Source organism: Eschrichtius robustus, chromosome 6, assembly GCF_028021215.1.
Source record: "Eschrichtius robustus isolate mEscRob2 chromosome 6, mEscRob2.pri, whole genome shotgun sequence".
Taxonomy (NCBI): Eukaryota; Metazoa; Chordata; class Mammalia; order Artiodactyla; family Eschrichtiidae; genus Eschrichtius; species Eschrichtius robustus.
In genome coordinates, this window is record NC_090829.1 from 59980857 (window position 1) to 59999261 (window position 18405).

General features: G+C 38.6%; 1 long non-coding RNA gene across 2 annotated transcripts; it reads right to left on the bottom strand.

The window, feature by feature from the left end:
- Positions 1–2029: 2029 nt before the first annotated feature.
- LOC137765637 (uncharacterized) lies at positions 2030–18346 on the bottom strand. Of its 2 annotated transcripts, none has more exons than XR_011074243.1 (3): positions 18289–18346; positions 16743–16856; positions 2030–3182 (listed from the first exon to the last, which is right to left on the bottom strand). It is a non-coding gene; the product is annotated as an uncharacterized lncRNA (long non-coding RNA). The 2 variants fall into 2 exon arrangements; XR_011074242.1 differs by having other exon boundaries at positions 18209–18289.
- Between the last annotated feature and the right edge of the window lie 59 nt (positions 18347–18405).

Below are 18405 nucleotides of genomic sequence, written 5' to 3' on the forward strand. Positions count from 1 at the left end.
AGTCTGATTATGTCTTTTAAAACTACCTCATTTTCCTCTATTTTGAAGACCAAACGGAGTATGTATCACTCAGGTTCTGGCAGAAAGAGATGGCTCTGGATTAGCCTCAAACTGGATAACTGAGGAGAATTTAATAGAGAGACTACAAAAGTATGGGAAGGGTTACAGGAAATCAATTAAGCATAAGGCTGTAATCCAGGACTAGCAATTGTAGGGAGGTACTACTGCCCTACATCAGATGGTGTGAAGGGAGAAAAAAGCTACTCAAACCTGGAGAGAGAAGGACACTTTACAGGATCTACAGCCTCCGCAAGAAGGACCAGCCAACCTATTCGTATCTACCAGTGAGAGCCCTTAGGAATAAATGGGGAATAATTGCCCTGACTTCAGTCTCCAGAGAGACTTCCATTGGCTGAACACAACCAGAAACCAGAGGGCAACAGAACTCTGATGCAATTCAGATAGGTTAGTCCCCTGGGGCACAGAGAGGGTGGAGAAGAGTAGAGAGTGAATTTGGAGGGCAAATGGAAAATATCCAATATAGTACTCTTTTGGAGGTAATATAAAATCTAACTCAAGGTTTTCTAAGCAAACAAGAGTATTTATTGACTTAAGTGTCTGAAAACTATAGAGGTAGCTCTATCTTCAGGCCCAGCTTCACCCAACATTTCAAAGGATGTCATTGGGATTCAGCATCTTTCCATCTCTCAGCTCTGTTCTCTTATGTGTAGACTTTATTCGAAGTGGCAAGATATCTGATAGCAGTTTCAGGTTGAAGTCCAGAAAAAATAGTAAAAGAATAATAAAATAAAATAAAAATAATAAAGTAAAAAACACAAGGCCCTTTCAACAGTTTAATCAGAGTTCCTGGGCTTAACTCTCAGTGGACTAAATCAAGTCACCTGCCCATTCCTAAACCTATCAATTTAATCAGAGGAATGAAACATGATGATTGGCCTGTACTGAATCACATGCCTGTTCTTAGACTCAGTTGTTTAGGCCACACAAAGCCCAAGGACAGAGGGTGGGGAAAAAGTGGGTACTGTTACCAAAATTAGGAAAAATGGGTGTTAGGCAGCCAAAAGACAACAAATGATCACTGAGGCCTATTTGGTAATCTAATTCACTTCTCAGCTCTAATTATCATGATGTTCAGGAATATATGAATCCACCAGTTTAGGCTGACCACGTAGCATTAGAAAAATATGGTAAAAACTTCCACCTTTCTTCCAATTTCCACATTTTATGCCAATGAATCCATGACACACTTATTCATATATATATATATATATATATATATATATATATATATATATATATATATATATATTATATGAACATATATGTAGATACTGCTATCTATGTAAGTATGTATATAAAACTTCTCATCTTGCAATAATTTGATTTGTTGTGCTATTAAACATTTATATTAGCTTTCTAGATCTATAAGCAGCGTGCACAACATAAGCATTCTCTTTAGGTTACCAATTCTTGAAGAAAAAGGGAGCCATTTCTTTTTTAGTTGTTAGTGTCACTTCTTTCCAAACTATTGGCATAGGAGGATGAATTAATGAGTCAATATGGTGTTTGGTTTTTTTTTTAATTTATTTGTTTATTTTTGGCTGCGTTGGGTCTTCATTGCTGCGTGCAGGCTTTCTCCAGTTGCGGCAAGCAGGAGCTACTCTTCATTGCGGTGGAAGGGCTTCTCGCTGCGGTGGCTTCTCTTGTTGTGGAGCACAGGTTCTAGGCACGTAGGCTTCAGTAGTTGTGGCGCACAGGCTTAGTTGCTCCGCGGCATGTGGGATCTACCAGGACCAGGGCTCGAACCTGTGTCCCCTGCACTGGCAGGCAGATTCTTAACCACTGTGCCACCAGGGAAGTCCCAATTTGGTGTTAATAATGATAAAATTATACTTTGGGGTATTTTTCTTTGAAAAGGAAGTATTTTTATTTTCAAACACAAATCACACTATCACAGAAATTTAAAGCTGGAAAGGCCTGGATTATTTTAGAAACTGAGAACCAACGAAGTTCAAGTGACCTAAAAACTAGGTAACATTTTAAAATCAAATCTTGAAGAAATGAAAGCCTATGTCCCAGAGAAATTATAGTATGATGAGGTAATATTAGTAGAGCTTCTATATTTTAGCCAGGGACACTACATGAACTTGCAATCCACAGTAAATTTAACCATGTGAGTGGCAAGGGACTACTAAGGCTGAGCCTAGATGTATATTCCCCTTAAATCATCCTGTTTTAAGGAAGAAAAGATTTAACCAGGTAGACACAGTATTTAGTTCTCTCAGATCACATTTATAGGGTAAATGGAGTTTTTTTTTTTTTATTGCAGCTGTGTATTTGCTGATAAGACAAAGCGACGAATGCAAGTACTTAATCATCGCATCTCGAAAATGATACAGAAAATCATCTATTTTTAGCTTTCTACTGTGCCTTTTTACCTTTCCTCTCAATAATGTACCTACACATTAGTTTTTAAATTGCTTACCTACCCAAAGCAAATTAGCTTCTCACAGGTTTATAGGCTGGCTTCACATTTATTCCTCTACAGAAATGAGCACATCTCTAAAATTATCCAGTGACAAATCTAAAGCTAGATGATTAGAAAAGCAACTGGGGAGCAGGAAATCATTTTTTTAGCCTGCTTAACAAAAAACAAACTAAGATATACCAAAATGAAAACTCATTCCTATTTAAGATGACTTCCCCTTGGTCCTCTTCCTCTACCCTGGTTGTTGTTGAGCTGGGGAGCTTAAATATGCCACTATGACATCTGGGCAGAAGGGTTATCCACTTTGTATTTTAATTGGCCTCATTTTTGGAAACTGGTATCCTTGGAGATCATGTTTCACCACTGTGTTGTCGATAATCCATTGGGATGTGGCAGCATCCTCTTCTTATCTTCTCCCATCTCCCTGGGATTCTTCTCACCCAGGCTGAAAGACTGGTAAGCCTCCTGCAAGTCTGCTGAGTCTTTCTTTCTCACCTATATTCTGGGCCCTTTCTTTCTTGTGGACACAGAGAAATTCACTGTTTCTTCATATACCTCTTGGACCACAAAGGCTCTATGGTTGTCAGCAGGCACTTGCTGTGCCATACCATCTCTTCACAATTCTCTGTTCCATTGCTCTCCAGTTGTCATAGTGTGGTGAACCTCAGCAAACCTACCAAAGTCCCAGAAAGAAAGGGTGATTCATAGAGAGTAAACCCATCGGAGGAAGACAGGGAGAAAGATTTACCACCATTCTCTCGTCTCCCTATACTTGCCCCAGAATTCATTCCAAGGGAATTCATTTCATTTACATAGAAAATGACAAAGCTCCCTTTTCTTGCCTCTATCTCCATTACCATTATAAATCTTTACATATATTTATAATAACTGCTTTAAGCGCCCTTGTCTGTTAATTCCATCATCTCTGTCATTTCTTAGTCTGTTTCTATTGATGGATTTTTTTCACCTGGCTATGGGTCACATTTTCATGATGCTCCGCATGTCTAGTAATTTTTGATGAATGTTGAATATGAAGAATTTTATTGTTGAGTGATTTTTGTGTTTCATTAAAGGGAACTGAGTTTTGTTCTGGTAGGCAATTAATTTACAGGCATACCTGTTTTACTACATTTCACTTTATTGTGCTTCACAGATACTGTGGTTTGTTACAACTCTGCATTGTCAGATGATGGTAAGCATTTTTTCGGCAATAAAGCATTTTTAAATTAAGGTATGTACGTGGTTTTTTAAGATTTTTTTAGATTGCACACTTAATAGACTGCAGTATAGTATAAACATAACTTTTACATGCACTGGGAAGCCCCAAAATGCATGTGACTCAATTTATTGTGATATTCACTTTAGTGCAGTGGTCTAGAATGGAATCCACAATATCTCCGAGGTATACCTGTACCTGAAGAGTAACATGATCATTTTGCAGCTTCTATTTCAACTTTATCAAGGTGGGTCTAGAACAGATTTTACTCTAGGGATGGTTTTAGCCCTTCTTCTTAGGAGTAAAACTAATGGTATAGCCCTTTGGGGATCTCTATTGAATTCCCTGAGTGTGAACAGGCCTTTCCATCCTAATTGGTCAGAATTCAAACATCTCCCAACCCTGTGAAACTCTGATGGATTTTCAGCTTACAGCTTCCCTATAGTTGTTACTTCCCTGGTAGTCATTTGTCTGGTCTTGCGGAGTCTCACCCCATGTATGTGTGGCTTAATATTCAAATACTCAAAGGGACATCCATGCAAATTTCTGGAGTTCTTTCCCTGCTTAGCTCCCGTCTTTTTGGCCCTCTGCCCCATAAATTAACTTTCTTAAGCCTCTCTAACTCTGATATTTGCCCCTTCAGTTTAGCAAGGCCGCCATGTTTTGTCTGGGTTCCACCTCTATGCATCACTGTCTTGGAAGTGCCTCCAGCCAGAAAACTGGGCAATTGTAGGGCTTATCTAGCTTGATTTCCTTCTCTCAGACACTGTAGTCTTGCACTGCCTTCTGTACAATGTCTGAAAACAGTTGTTTCATATATGTTTTCCAGTTTTCTTTTTTTTAGTTCTTTATTGCGTTAAGGGTTAGTCTGGTACCAATTAATTAGTCATAGCTGTAATACAAGTCAAAGCTTTTGATTTTCTCCATTTATACTATTATGGACAATCCCTAATATAATGGATATCCTTCTATGCAGGTGCCAACTGAGAAGAGGATCACCATTTAATCATTTATACCAGGAAAAAAATCAATTAATAATTCATAAATCATACTATCAAAACATCTCAAATTTCTACAGGTATGTAAACTGGATTGTATAGTCAAATTTTATTACTACTGTAATGACTATAATTCAGATACTTCATGTAGAGAGATCAGCTAGCAGATTTATTCATAAAACAGGACAAAAGAGAAGTTACTGGAAGAGAAGAAGAAGACAGGAACTAAATATGACTTCCTGGAGAACAAAAGAAAAGCAATTTCCTAGAGAACAAAGGAGGGATTAAGTTCTCTTCTTTTCTAATAAAATTGAAAAGTTTCAGAATTTAATAATACAGGAGTCTGCAGTCAATGACAGGATAGGGAACTGGTGTTTGCTCACTGCATGGCCTTGGGAGAATAAAACATAATCCATTGGAAGAGGGCAAATAGAGGCCCAAGTGACGAAGACCTAAGAGAATTTTCATGGTTCCCTCAAAGACAGAAGATGTGATAAGTTCAGGCTAGCCTTAGAGAAGTGTGTCACATGCCCAAGGTGAGTATGGGTCTTGCATGGAAGTGAAATGAACACTTATGACAGAGTTTCAGGAAAACTGGGAGGGTATACGACTTAAATGGGCAAGCATGCCAAAAAGTCTCACACATGAGCTCAATGTTTGAAAAAAGACAAATAGGTAAACAGGCTGTAAATAATGAGATTGCCCAGAAAATTTCAGCATTGACATGCTATTAATCCATTTAGTAGCAATATTTCTTATATAAAATGTATTTTTTTAAATAATTTTATTTATTTATCTTTGGCTGTGTTGGGTCTTTGTTGCTGCGCACGGGCTTTCTCTAGCTGCGGCGAGCAGGGGGCTACTCTTCGTTGTGCTGCGCTGGCTTCTCATTGTGGTGGCTTCTCTTGTTGCAGAGCACAAGCTCTAGGCATGCAGGCTTCAGTAGTTGTGGCACGCAGGCTCAGCAGTTGTGGCTCACGAGCTCTAGAGCAAAGGCTCAGTATTTGAGGCACACAGGCTTAGTTGCTCTGCGGCATGTGGGATCTTCCCGGACCTGGGCTCGAACCCGTGTCCCCTGCATTGGCTGGCGGATTCTTAACAACTGTGCCACCAGGGAAGCCCTAAAGGTGTGACTGTGTTTCTGTTTTGTAATTTAGTGCATGTGTAGCCATTTTTAGACTCCACCTATAAGTGATATCTTATGATAAGTCTCTTTTTCTGTCTGACTTATGTCACTTAGAATGATAGTACCTAAGTCCACCCAAGTTGCTGCAACTGGCCTGATTTCATTGATTTCATGGCTGAGTAATATTCCATTGTACATAAGTACCACATCTTCTTTATCCACTTTTTCCTTCCAAGGACATCTAGGTTGTATCCAAGTCAAGGCTCTTGTAAACAGAGCAGCACTAAACGTTGGGGTGCCTGTGTCCTGTCGATTTTTGGTTTTCCCAATATATATACCCATGAGTGGAAGTGCCATATGCTCTGTAGCTCTGTTTTTTAGATTTTTGGGGAAACACAATACACTTCTCCAGAGTGGCCGTTGGCAATTTACATTCCCACCAACAGCATAACAGGGCTCCCTTTCCTCCATGCCCTGTCCTCCATTTCTGGTTTTTACTCTTTGTGAGAATGGCCATTCTGACTGGTGGGAAGTGATACCTTTTGTAGTGTTGATTTGCATTGCCTGCCTGTGCGTCATTGGCGAAGTTCAGCCGCTTTTCATGTGCTTTAATGGCGAGTCCAATCTACCTCTTGAAATCCCTTTCCTGCAATTCTGCCTTGCTTACAAGTCCTTTTCAATGACATACCTCAAGACGTTTTTCGTCGACAGGTATCATTTACAACGGTGCAGGTTTGTGAATTGCAGTGCCCCGAGCTCCATTTTTCAACTTGTTTTTTTGGGAACTGGCCACAAAACAGCATGTTTGCTGCAAGCCCTATTCTGGTTACGGGGGCAAGCTGAGCCCTCGGTCAATTCCTCTTCCTGACTGGAAATTAGAGTGGCATGTGCCTGTCCAAACACCTAGGCCTTGTCTCTCATTGGTTGCCCCCTTCCACTTCATCCTCCGGACAAATTCCAAACTGTACGAAAAAGGATGTTGAAGGTGCTGACTTCCGCAAGTGGGGAGATTGTGAGGGAAGAGGCTGGAGGGGGGAACCCGACCACCAGGAGATGAGGAGATGAGGTGCCTTTTCCAAACTCTTGCTGATCAGACGGTGTACCATCCTCTAGGTGTCCCATGTTGAGCATTCTTTCATGTGTTTGTTGGCTATTTGTATGTCTTCTTTGGAGAAATGTCTATTTAGATCTTCTGCCCATTTTTGGATTGGGTTGCTTGTTTTTTTGATATTGAGCTGCATGAGCTGCTTGGATATTTTGCAGATTAATCCTTTGTCAGTTGCTTCATTTGCAAATATCTTCTCACATTCTGATGGCTGTCTTTTCCTCTTGTTTATGGTTTCCTTTGCTGTGCAAAAGCTTTTAAGTTTCATTAGGTCCCATTTGTTTATCTTTGTTTTTATTTCCATTTCTCTAGGAGGTGGGTCAAAAAGGATCTTGCTGTGATTTATATCATAGAGTGTTATATGTTTTCCTCTAAGAGTTTTAAAATGTCTGGCCTTACATTTAGGTCTTTAATCCATTTTGAGGTTATTTTGGGGTATGGTGTTAGGGAGTGTTCTAATTTCATTCTTTTACATGTAGCTGTCCAGTTTTCCCAGCACCACTTATTGAAGAGGCTGTCTTTTCTCCACTGTATATTCTTGCTTCCTTTATCAAAAATAAGGTGACCATATGTGCATGGGTTTATCTCTGGGCTTTCTATCCTGTTCCATTGATCTATATTTCTGTTTTTATGCCAGTACCATAGTGTCTTGATTAGCATACCTTTGTAGTATAGTCTAAATTCAAGGAGCCTGATTCCTCCAGCTCCGTTTTTCTTTCTCAAGATTGCTTTGGCTATTTGGGGTCTTTTGTGTTTCCATACAAATTGTGCAATTTTTTGTTCTAGTTCTGAGAAAAATGCCATTGGTAGTTTGATAGGGACTGCACTGAATCGTAGATTGCTTTGGGTAGTATAGGCATTTTCACAATCTTGATTCTTCCAATCCAAGAACATGGTATATCTCTCCATCTGTTTGTATCATCTTTAATTTCTTTCATCAGTGTCTTAGAGTTTTCTGCATGCAGGTCTTTTGTCTCCTTAGGTAGGTTTATTCCTAGATATTTTATTCTTCTTGTTGCAATGGTAAATGGGAGTGTTTCCTTGATTTCTCTTTCAGGTTTTTCATCATTAGTGTATAGGAATGCTAGAGATTTCTGTGCATTAATTTTGTATCCTGCTACTTTACCAAATTCATTGATTAGCTCTAGTAGCTTTCTGGTAGCATCTTTAGAATTCTCTATGTATAGTATCATGTCATCTGCAAACAGTGACAGCTTTACTTCTTCTTCTCCAATATGTATTCCTTTTATTTCTTTTTCTTCTCTGATTGCTGTGGCTAAAACTTCCAAAACTATGTTGAATAACAGTGGTGACAGTGGGCAACCTTGTCTTGTTCCTGATCTTAGAGGAAATGGTTTGTTTTTCACCATTGAGAATGATGTTGGCTGTGGGTTTGTCATATATGGCCTTTATTATGTTGAGGTAAGTTCCCTCTATGCCTACTTTCTGGAGGGTTTTTATCATCAATTGGTGTTGAATTTTCTCGAAAGCTTTTTCTGCATCTATTGAGATGATCATATGGTTTTTCCCCTTAAGTTTTTTAATATGCTGTAGCACATTGATTTGCATATATTGAAGAATCCTTGCATTCCTGGGATAAACCCCACTTGATCATGGTGTATGATCCTTTTAATGTGTTGTTGGATTCTGCTTGCTAGTATTTTGTTGTGGATTTTTGCATCTATGTTCATCAGAGATACTGGCCTGTAGTTTTCTTTCTTTGTGACATCTTTGTCTGGTTTTGGTATCAGGGCGATGGTGGCCTCATAGAATGAGTTTGGGAGTGTTCCTCCCTCTGCTATATTTTGGGAGAGTTTGAGAAGTATAGGTGTTAGCTCTTCTCTAAATGTTTGATAGAATTCACCTGTGAAGCCATCTGGTCCTGGGCTTTTGTTTGTTGGAAGAGTTTTAATCACAGTTTCAATTTCAGTGTTTGTGACTGGTCTGTTTATATTTTCTAGTTCTTCCTGGTTCAGTTTGGGAAGGTTGTGCTTTTCTAAGAATTTGTCCACTTCTTCCAGGTTGTCCATTTTATTGGCATATAGTTGCTTGTAGTAATCCCTCATGATTCTTTGTATTTCTGCAGGGTCAGGTATTACTTCTCCGTTTTCATTCCTAATTCTGTTGATTTGAGTCTTCTCCCTTTTTTGCTTGATGAGTCTGGGTAGTAGTTTATCAATTTTGTTTATCTTCTCAAAGAACCAGCTTTTAGTTTTATTGATCTTCACTATTGTTTCCTTCAATTCTTTTTCATTTATTTCTGATCTGATCTTTATGATTTCTTTCTTTCTGCTAACTTAGGGTTTTTTTGTTCTTCTTTCTCTAATTGCTTTAGGTTAGGTTGTTTGAGTCTTGTTTTTTGAGGTAGGACAGTATTGCTCTAAATTTCCCTCTTAGAACTGCATTTGCTGCATCCCATAGGTTTTGGGTCATCGTGTTTTCATTGCATTTGTTTCTACTTATTTTTTGATTTTCTCTTGGATTGCTTCAGTGACCTCCTGGTTATTTAGTAGCGTATTCTTTAGCCTCTATGTGTTTGTATTTTTTACAGTTTTTTCCTGTAAGTGGTATCTAGTCTCATAGCGTTGTCGGAAAAGATACTTGATACGATTTCAATTTTCTTAAATTTACCAAGGCTTGATTTGTGACCCAAGATATGATCTATCCTGGAGAATGTTCCTTGAGCACTTGAGAGGAAAGTGTATTCTGTTGTTTTTGGATGGAATGTCCCATAAATATCCATTAAGTCCATCTTGTTTAATGTATCATTTAAAGCTTGTGTTTCCTTATTTCTTTTCATTTTGGATGATCTGTCCATTGGTGAAAGTGGGGTGTTACAGTCCCCTACTATTATTGTGTTACTGTCAATTTCCCCTTTTATGGTTGTTAGCATTTGCCTTATGTATTGAGGTGTTCCTATGTTGGGTGCATATTTATAGTTGTTATATCTTCTTCTTGGAATGATCCCTTGATCATTATGTAGTGTCCTTCTTTTTCTCTTGTAATAGTCTTTATTTTAAAGTCTATTTCGTCTGATATGAGAATTGCTACTCCACTTTCTTTTGATTTCCATTTGCATGGAATATCTTTTCCCATCCCCTCACTTTCAGTCTGTATGTGTCCCTAGGTCTGAAGTGGTCTCTTGTAGACAGCATATATACGGGTCTTCTTTTTGTATCCATTCAGCCATTCTGTGTTTTGGTTGGAGCATTTAATCCATTTACATTTAAAGTAATTATCGTTATGTATGTTCCTATTACCATTTTCTTAATTGTTTTGGGTTTGTTATTGTAGGTCTTTTCCTTCTCTTGTGTTTCCCACTTACAGAAGTTTCTTTAGCATTTGTTGTAAAGCTGGTTTGGTGGTACTGATTTCTCTTAACCTTTGCTTATCTGTAAAGGTTTTAATTTCTCTGTCGAATCTGAATGAGATCCTTACTGGGTAGAGTAATCTTGGTTGTCGGTTTTTCCCTTTCATCACTTTAAATATGTCCTCCCACTCCCTTCTGGCTTGCAGAGTTTCTGCTGAAAGATCAGCTGTTAACCTTATGGGGATTCCCTTGTATATTATTTGTTTGTTTTCCCTTGCTGCTTTTAACATTTTTTCTTTGTATTTAATTTTTGATAGCTTGATTAATATGCGTCTTGGCGTGTTTCTTTTGGATTTATCCTGTATGGGACTCTCTGCACTTCCTGGACTTGACTATTTCCTTTCCCATGTTAGGAAAGTTTTCAACTGTAATCTCTTCAATTATCTTCTCAGACCCTCTCTTTTTCTCTTTTTCTTCTAGGACCTCTATAATTTGAAGGTTGGTGTGTTTAATGTTGTCCCAGAGGTCTCTGAGACTGTCCTCAATTCTTTTCATTCTTTTTTCTTTATTCGATGCCAAGTTTCTAACCATTCCCTATCCCTTCAGCTGTTCTTCACATAACGTGGTCTCTAGCTGCTTTGCCATCATGGGGTTGTACTGCTCCAATTAAGCGTCATTGTCTTAAAATGTGGCACTGAAGTACAACACATTTGTGATAGTTATTTTATGTGTCAATTTGGCTGGGCCATGGTGCCTGGATATGTAGCCAACCATTCTGGATATTTCTGTGAGGGTGCTTTGGGATGAAATTAACATTTAAGTTGGTGGATTTTTGAGTAAAGCAGAATGCCCTCCATAATGTGGATGGGCCTCATCCAATCAGTTGAAGGCCAGACTAGCACAATAGACTGACCTCCCTCAAGCAAGAGAGAATTCTGCCAGCAGAGAATTCTGCCTTCAGACTTGAACTGCAGCATCAGCTCTCCTGCCAGCCCACCCTGCATATTTTGGACTTGTCAGACTCCATAATCACATGAGCCAGTTCCTTAAAATAAATCACTTTCTATATATATACACACATCCTGCTGTTTCTGTTTCTCTGGAGAACCCTGACTAATATAACACACATGCAGATATTTGTCCTATATGCACAGAATACTGCAGAGAGATTATTCCTAGTCACACCTCAGAGAGGGCAGTCCTTAATCACAGATACAATGAAATCAACAAAGATTTATACAAGATAAAAGACAATAACCAAATGTAAACCAGGGAGAAGAAAAATATAAAGGGAGGAAGAAAGAAAATTACATTTGCTTTTTTAGCTATCACACCACTTAACTCATAATTGAGCAAAAGGAGGAAAGAACTCCTTTGAAGTTTTTTTAAAAAATCAACCCATCTGCTCCTGGAGTATCCAGTTACCATGCTCCCTTTACCCATCCAGAAAACACTTTTATTCCATGTTGAACCAATAATATGCATCACTTTTTTGGAATACCACCTTTTGTCTGTTGCTATAATTTCCAGATGACATGTTTTGCTTGCCATAACTACCTCCCAAGGCAAAAGGTGGTCCCATGGCCCAGAATTGGAAATTATTTCCAGGTCCCCTTCAGAACCTGGTTAATTAAGCCTTGCTCAGCCATATATGTGACATATATAACATACTATGTCCCATCCCTTACTCTGAGTGAGTGTGATATCTGCATGTAAATATTTGTATATTGTCATTCATTCACTCAAATATATGTGCCAGGCACTGAGCTAGCTATTGAGTACACAGTCATGAACAAGATTGATATGGCCCTGTCCTCATGGACTTATATTTTAGTGGGGAAGACAAATAATCGGTAAGAAAATAAATTATGATAACTGTTATGATGGAAATAAATGGAGTACTGTGAGACAGAAGAGGTCTCCTTCAAACTAAGACCTGAATATTTAAAAAAATAAAATAGAGAAAAGTAAGGGAAGACCATTTCAGAAAACAGCAAGTACAAAAGCTCTGAACTGGGAAAAACTTGGAGTGTTTAGAAAATATCAGAAAATCCATGTGGTTGAATCCCAATGATGATGGAAAGGATTGAAAATGAGGTAGGATACGTAGCAGAGACCAGATCATAAAGGGTTTCATAGTGAAATTTATTAGGGCAAAGAATGGAACCCTCCTGAACTTGGAAACCAGATTACTTTCTCAAAAAGTGAAACCAGGAAGAATCAAAGCACAATGAACAAGAATCACCATCTGTGGAAGCGGTTACAAGCAGAAAAGAAAGTGTGTGTATGGCTGGAGAATTTGAAAAATATACAATTCCAGAGTGACTACAGTATAGACATAGAGAACAATGATTAGAATATGATAACTTAAGCTGAAACATAATCAATGATATTGAACTCTGCCTGAAGGAGTAATCTGCTAACAAGTCTGAGATATTCCTTAAAGGTACCTCTCCAGCCATGGCAGGGCAGGGAGAAATGGGGGAGGTGTTAACAGACTGCTCAATATCTTCCTGTCAATGTTCCAACAAAGATAGTTCTGTTGTTACCTGTTTTGTACATTAGTCTTCCATTTCAAAAAAGCTAAAAACAAATCTTTGAAAACTGCTTCAAAAACAGAAACTATAATTATATATATATAATGGCATATATGGAGAATATAACTAATATATATTATATATATGGAGACTGTAACTATAAATATGTATATATATATGAGGCAGGAAGAGAGAGAGAGAGAGGGAGAGAAAGACAAGGAGAGAAGGAAAGAGAAAGAGGGTGTGGGAGAGAGAAAGAGGGAGAGACAGAGGGGGTTCCTAGGTGTGCAGAGTATCGGACAGCCTTAGCAGAAATACTCATATAGAGGAAATAAATGCATAAGACTAAATAGTTTGATGGAATTAGTCATTAACATCACCCAACAGCCTGCTTTTGCTCTGATTCCAGGCTCACAAACAAACTTCTACTGACAAGAGCTGGTTTCTCATGGGAGAATATATTGATACTCCATGAGTTTCTGGGGCACATGACATTTATATTTCACCATTAAACATCATCAGTGAGGTTTCTAAATCAGTGTCTAATTAATTTCTGCACTTGAAAAACAGGATCCCCCAGTGCAATGACTACCTCATGGAACTGTCACACTCAGGCTTCCAGAGAGTGACCTACCAATGTCTGTGACTTCTGTGGCTGGTCTCTTTTCTATCCACAACCAATTGGAACTAGAGAATCTCATCCATATAAAGGGGCTATCCACAGTAGGAACCCACACTTACCAGCAATGCAATACGATAGGAAAAGAACTTCCTACCTTCTTCATAGAAAAAGAAGCATAGTGGCTTAAAGACAGACATGCAGTTTTAGCACTTGGACTGTTTTTATCATAGACAGAGAATGTTAAAGGTTAGATCTGAAAGTTCATTGTGTCCAACCCCTGAGTTTTAAAGGTGACAAGAGAGGCTTGAGAGATTAGATGGTCTGCTCCCAAAATACAACCAGGACTCCTGTGCTAAACTGTCCCCACTATGATAACTCCCTACCTCGTGGTAATAGTTGCTCACACTCTTAATCTTCTTGCAGCCATTAAAACTTCATATTCTCATTCTATGCAATGATGCGTAAACTTTAAAAAGAAATTGTTTTCCAAGAAATCAAAGATAGCCTTCTATAAAACTTTTTCCTTTCCATTAAGAGCAATAGGTATTTAGTTAACTCCAGCCTATACGGCAGCCAAAATGATCCTTTTATAATGAAAGTCATAATACCTTTCTGCTTAAAACCCTGAAACAACTCCTATTCCACAAAGAGTAAAAGCTATTTCTTCCAATAGCCTACAAATCCTGCACCTCCATTCTCACCCTGTTCCTGCCACACTGTCTTCCTTGCTGTTCCCAATATACCAAGTACTCACCTGCCTTAGGACCTCTGTGCTGGCTGTTCCCTCTGCCTGGAACTTTTTTCTCCCAAATAAGCTGAATGACTAATTCCTTCAACTCCTTCAAGTCTTTGCTCAAATGTCATCTTCTCAATGAGACCTGCCCTGACCATTCTATTTAAAAGTACTACACCCAACCCTCTTCACTTCCAATGCCCCTAACCCCGACTTTCTCCTTTTTCTATAGGATTTAACACCGTCTAACATACTACATCATTTACTTACTATGTTTATTGCTCATTGTCTGTCTCTTTCCACCAGAATGTAAGCTCCATGAAGGCAGGAATCTTGGTGTATTTTTCCACTATTATATCCCTAACATTTGAAAGAGTGCCTAACCCTCAACAAATATTTGCTGGATGAATTAATTCATTCAATTAATGGCATTTGGAAATTTGACCACTTTATGTCTACCAATAATAAAATGTCATATCTAAAGTGAGTAGGATCAAAGTTGAATCCTTACCCAGATAGGCTGGCTCTTCCAATGGATTCCATTAAGGAGGGAAATATACTAACGCAATAATACATTTCTAGTCTCTGAAAATCTTCTTTGGTGTTGCCATCAATAAAATGAAAAGGAGTTACGGTTTAATAATTAAAAGATGATCACAACAAGGATTTACTGTATAGCACATGGAACTATATTCAGTATCTTGTAAAAACCTGTAATGGAAAAGAATCTGAAGCTGTACACCTGAAACTAACACAATATTGTAAATCAACTATAGTTTAATAAATAAAATAAATTTTTTAAAAAAGATGATCAGGGAATTCCCTGGAGGTCCAGTGGTTAGGACTCTGCACTCTCCCTGCCGAGGGCGCGGGTTCAGTCCCTGGTCGGGGACCTAAAATCCCCCAAGCTGCGCAGTGGGGCCCAAAAGAAAAAAATTAATAAAAAGATGATCAACTACTCTTTTTCAAAGAAACACCCAAATGCATTAAAAATGAGTATCAAACCAACCCAGAATGTACTGACAAGGAATACTATTTATTTAGCATCAATTAAGCTGTCAATTTTTCTTGGTTATAACCTTGACATGTTCTCTTGCACAGTATTCTGAGAAACTGCCACAAAATGAGAATCTAAGAAGTGTGTGTGTGTGTGCACGTATCTTTATAAGCAGTCATGACAAAGTACCTGAGAGTAAGCATACTGACCTATCTATTCTATGCAAGTACTCTATACATCTTTCAACTGGTTTGTTTTTTCAACAATCATGATGGATTTGTTCTTAAATATCCTCATTCTATTTCCAAGTCCTTTTTGTAAACAAACATGGATAAATAGCTGGCTGAGAATAGCAATGCAGGTGGCCACTGTGTATGGTCAAGCATTGCACATCTCTGCAAGTGCCATGTGTATTGTACATGGATTATGATGTAAATGCACCAGTACCACCACCACCACCCTTCCCAGGAGTTGTGCAGTATTCACCCATGGGTCTGTTCAATCTAACCAGCTCAGACTGGAACTAAAACCAATGATCTTTCCTCTTGGAAAAAGTAATTCAAAATGACTGAGCTAATCAATCCTAGACAATGATATATGAACTGATTTACATTAATATAATATCCTCAAAACATTTACCAGTAACTAAAAAATGGAGAAGGTGTTAGAGACACAACTATCTTAAAATGACTTTATATGATAGGTCACAGTTTCCCATCCCTGAATCTTTGTTTAATTGGCAGTTGGTTTTCTGGTAAAGGGTAGAAAATCTGATACTCATAATGATCTTAGAGCACACTCAAGTGGATAAATACTAAACTAGCAATGTTTTTCTTAAAGATATGTCTTGCTCCGTGATAGAAAAAAATGAAAAGAGAAGGTGGTGGAAACAAAGATTACTGAATGAATGAAGATGTACCAACCCTTATCACAAGGGCTTGTAGTTTAAATTATTTCTTTAATAACGAGGATGGATTTTTGGCTGGTCTAGCCATACTTTCTATTTAGTATTCTTCACTCTTTCTTCAGTCAATTTAGGGGGACTTTGAATAGAACTTTGGGTTTTTTTTGGGAGGGGGTGTTTAGCTTTTTTTTTTTTTTTGGCTGTGCCGCAAGGCATGTAGGATCTTAGTTCCCCGACCGGGGATCAAACCCGCGTCCTCTGCAGTGGAAGCTCGGAGTCTTACCACTGGACCACCAGGGAAGTCCCTCGAATAGAACTTTGAATAGAACAAAGCTACCTTATATGGTAACAAAGCTGTAATCTAAACCTCTTGTACCTCGTACTTATGAATGAAACCAAGTGGCCTCGTTATAGGAAAAATACCTGAAATGACACACTTAAACAACCAAAATGTCCATAACTAAAATATCCCTACCTAACTCAATTTCAATCTTGCAATCTCCAGAAAGCATTTTGCTTTTTCACATCTCTACTCCTTGAATCCTATTGCTCCCTCATCCTGAAGTGCACATACTTGCCTCCTCCTCTCCTCTTACCTTCATCAGTTCCCACTACCTCATCTCCCAGAAAAAAAAAAAGGGAACTAAGCAGACACGTAGCAGGTATCCACAACAATAACACTTACCACTGTGTCATATTTGTTTCTTCTTATGTCTACTCCTCCATTGAACTGTGTGCCAGGCAAGAACCAGGTTTTTTTTGTTTTGTTTTGTTCTGTTTATCTTTATATCTCCAGGGCCTAAAAAGCATTTGTTAAAAGATGTACATATATGTTTATTTAGAAATGGAATTTGACATCACAGTAAAAATAGGTCCAGGGTGAAGACACCAAAGATGTGATTGTCTTGAATGCCCTGCCCTCTCTTACCTCCCATATATTCACTTAATCACTCGTACTGCTTCATGTGGAAAAATTACTTGGAAAGTATTTTTTAAATACTTTTAACAGTCAAACCAGTAACCAAAAAACTTAAATCAAGAAGTGAAAATAAAAGTGTCTTCTTTCTGTGTCCACCTTGAGAAGTTCCATCTGTGGGACTGGTCTCTCCAAGATAAGAAGCAAAACTAGTTCCTCACTTTCTCTCCTCACTCCCTCCAGTCCTACCTCAAAGATCTCGTACGCTGTCCCCTTCAAAGTCAAAGGTACCCATCCCAGCAGAAAATGAATTCAAATACACCTGTAATTGTAAACCAAAATAGTGTGAAGGCATTCGCTATACTCTGGCTGGGTGGTGAGACAATGAAGGGCAAACTAATCTCCCCAAATATGCAAAGCTGCAGAAGGTGGCAGAATAACTGCTGCTATTTATTTTTGTTCAAGAGGACTAGGCTAAACTACACAACTTAAGTAATACAGACTTTAATATATTGTAATAAAACAAAGCCACATTATTTCAATATTAGAGTAAGTTAGACATTCTATATGATAAAAATACTTCCTCCAGCAACTCTGCCAGTGAAGATCTATTCCGTCGTAGGTTGAAATTCAAACTAGCCTTTTGCCAGCTGGTGATACTGAGCAACGTATTGAGAGTCTCTGGGCCTGTTTCCTCAATCTCCAAAATGAGAGTACGATGAGGTACAGTGGTTAGGTTCCCAAGTCAGTAAGTACGGTGGTGGGGGGCGGGGGGAAGCCTGTCACAATTACCTTTGAAAAATCACTTGAATTACCCCTAAGTATAGCATATTGACTTTAGTCTGACTTTACTGACTATACAGTAAACCTTATGGGCACTAAATTTTGAGAAACCACTTAAACTGAAGAAATAAACAAGAATGTATATATGCGTACATGTAGGCATTAAGGCCATTCTGGTTTTAACTCTAAAATCACTAATAGTGAACAGGGTATAGCTAGAGAACACAGCTCCAGAGTTTAGTAAATGTTAGTGTCCTGCCTTTCTTCTGCCCATTAGCCTTCCAGGAAATCTCCCAGAGCAGTCATTTTAATGTCGTTATGCCTGAGGCGCAGGTAGTGACTTATGCAGCGAATACTTCGAGGGAAGAAACTTTGTAACCCGTTTGGAGTTCTCCTCCTTACACTCGCACTTAGAAGTGCCTCGCTAAATAAGAGGATGAATTATTACCTACCACAGATTAGAGCTCGGGCCATTTCAATGTACTAATACCTCGGAAATTTTACAAAGCAAACTTGCTACACACATCACTACCTCAAAGCCGCAGTCGTCCCTTAGCTCCAGAAAAGCTTGGCCCAATCCTTTCGGCTTCCGTAACCTCGCTCAATTTCGCGAGACTAAGGCTGAGCTCCGCGGCACTGCCGCTGGGGG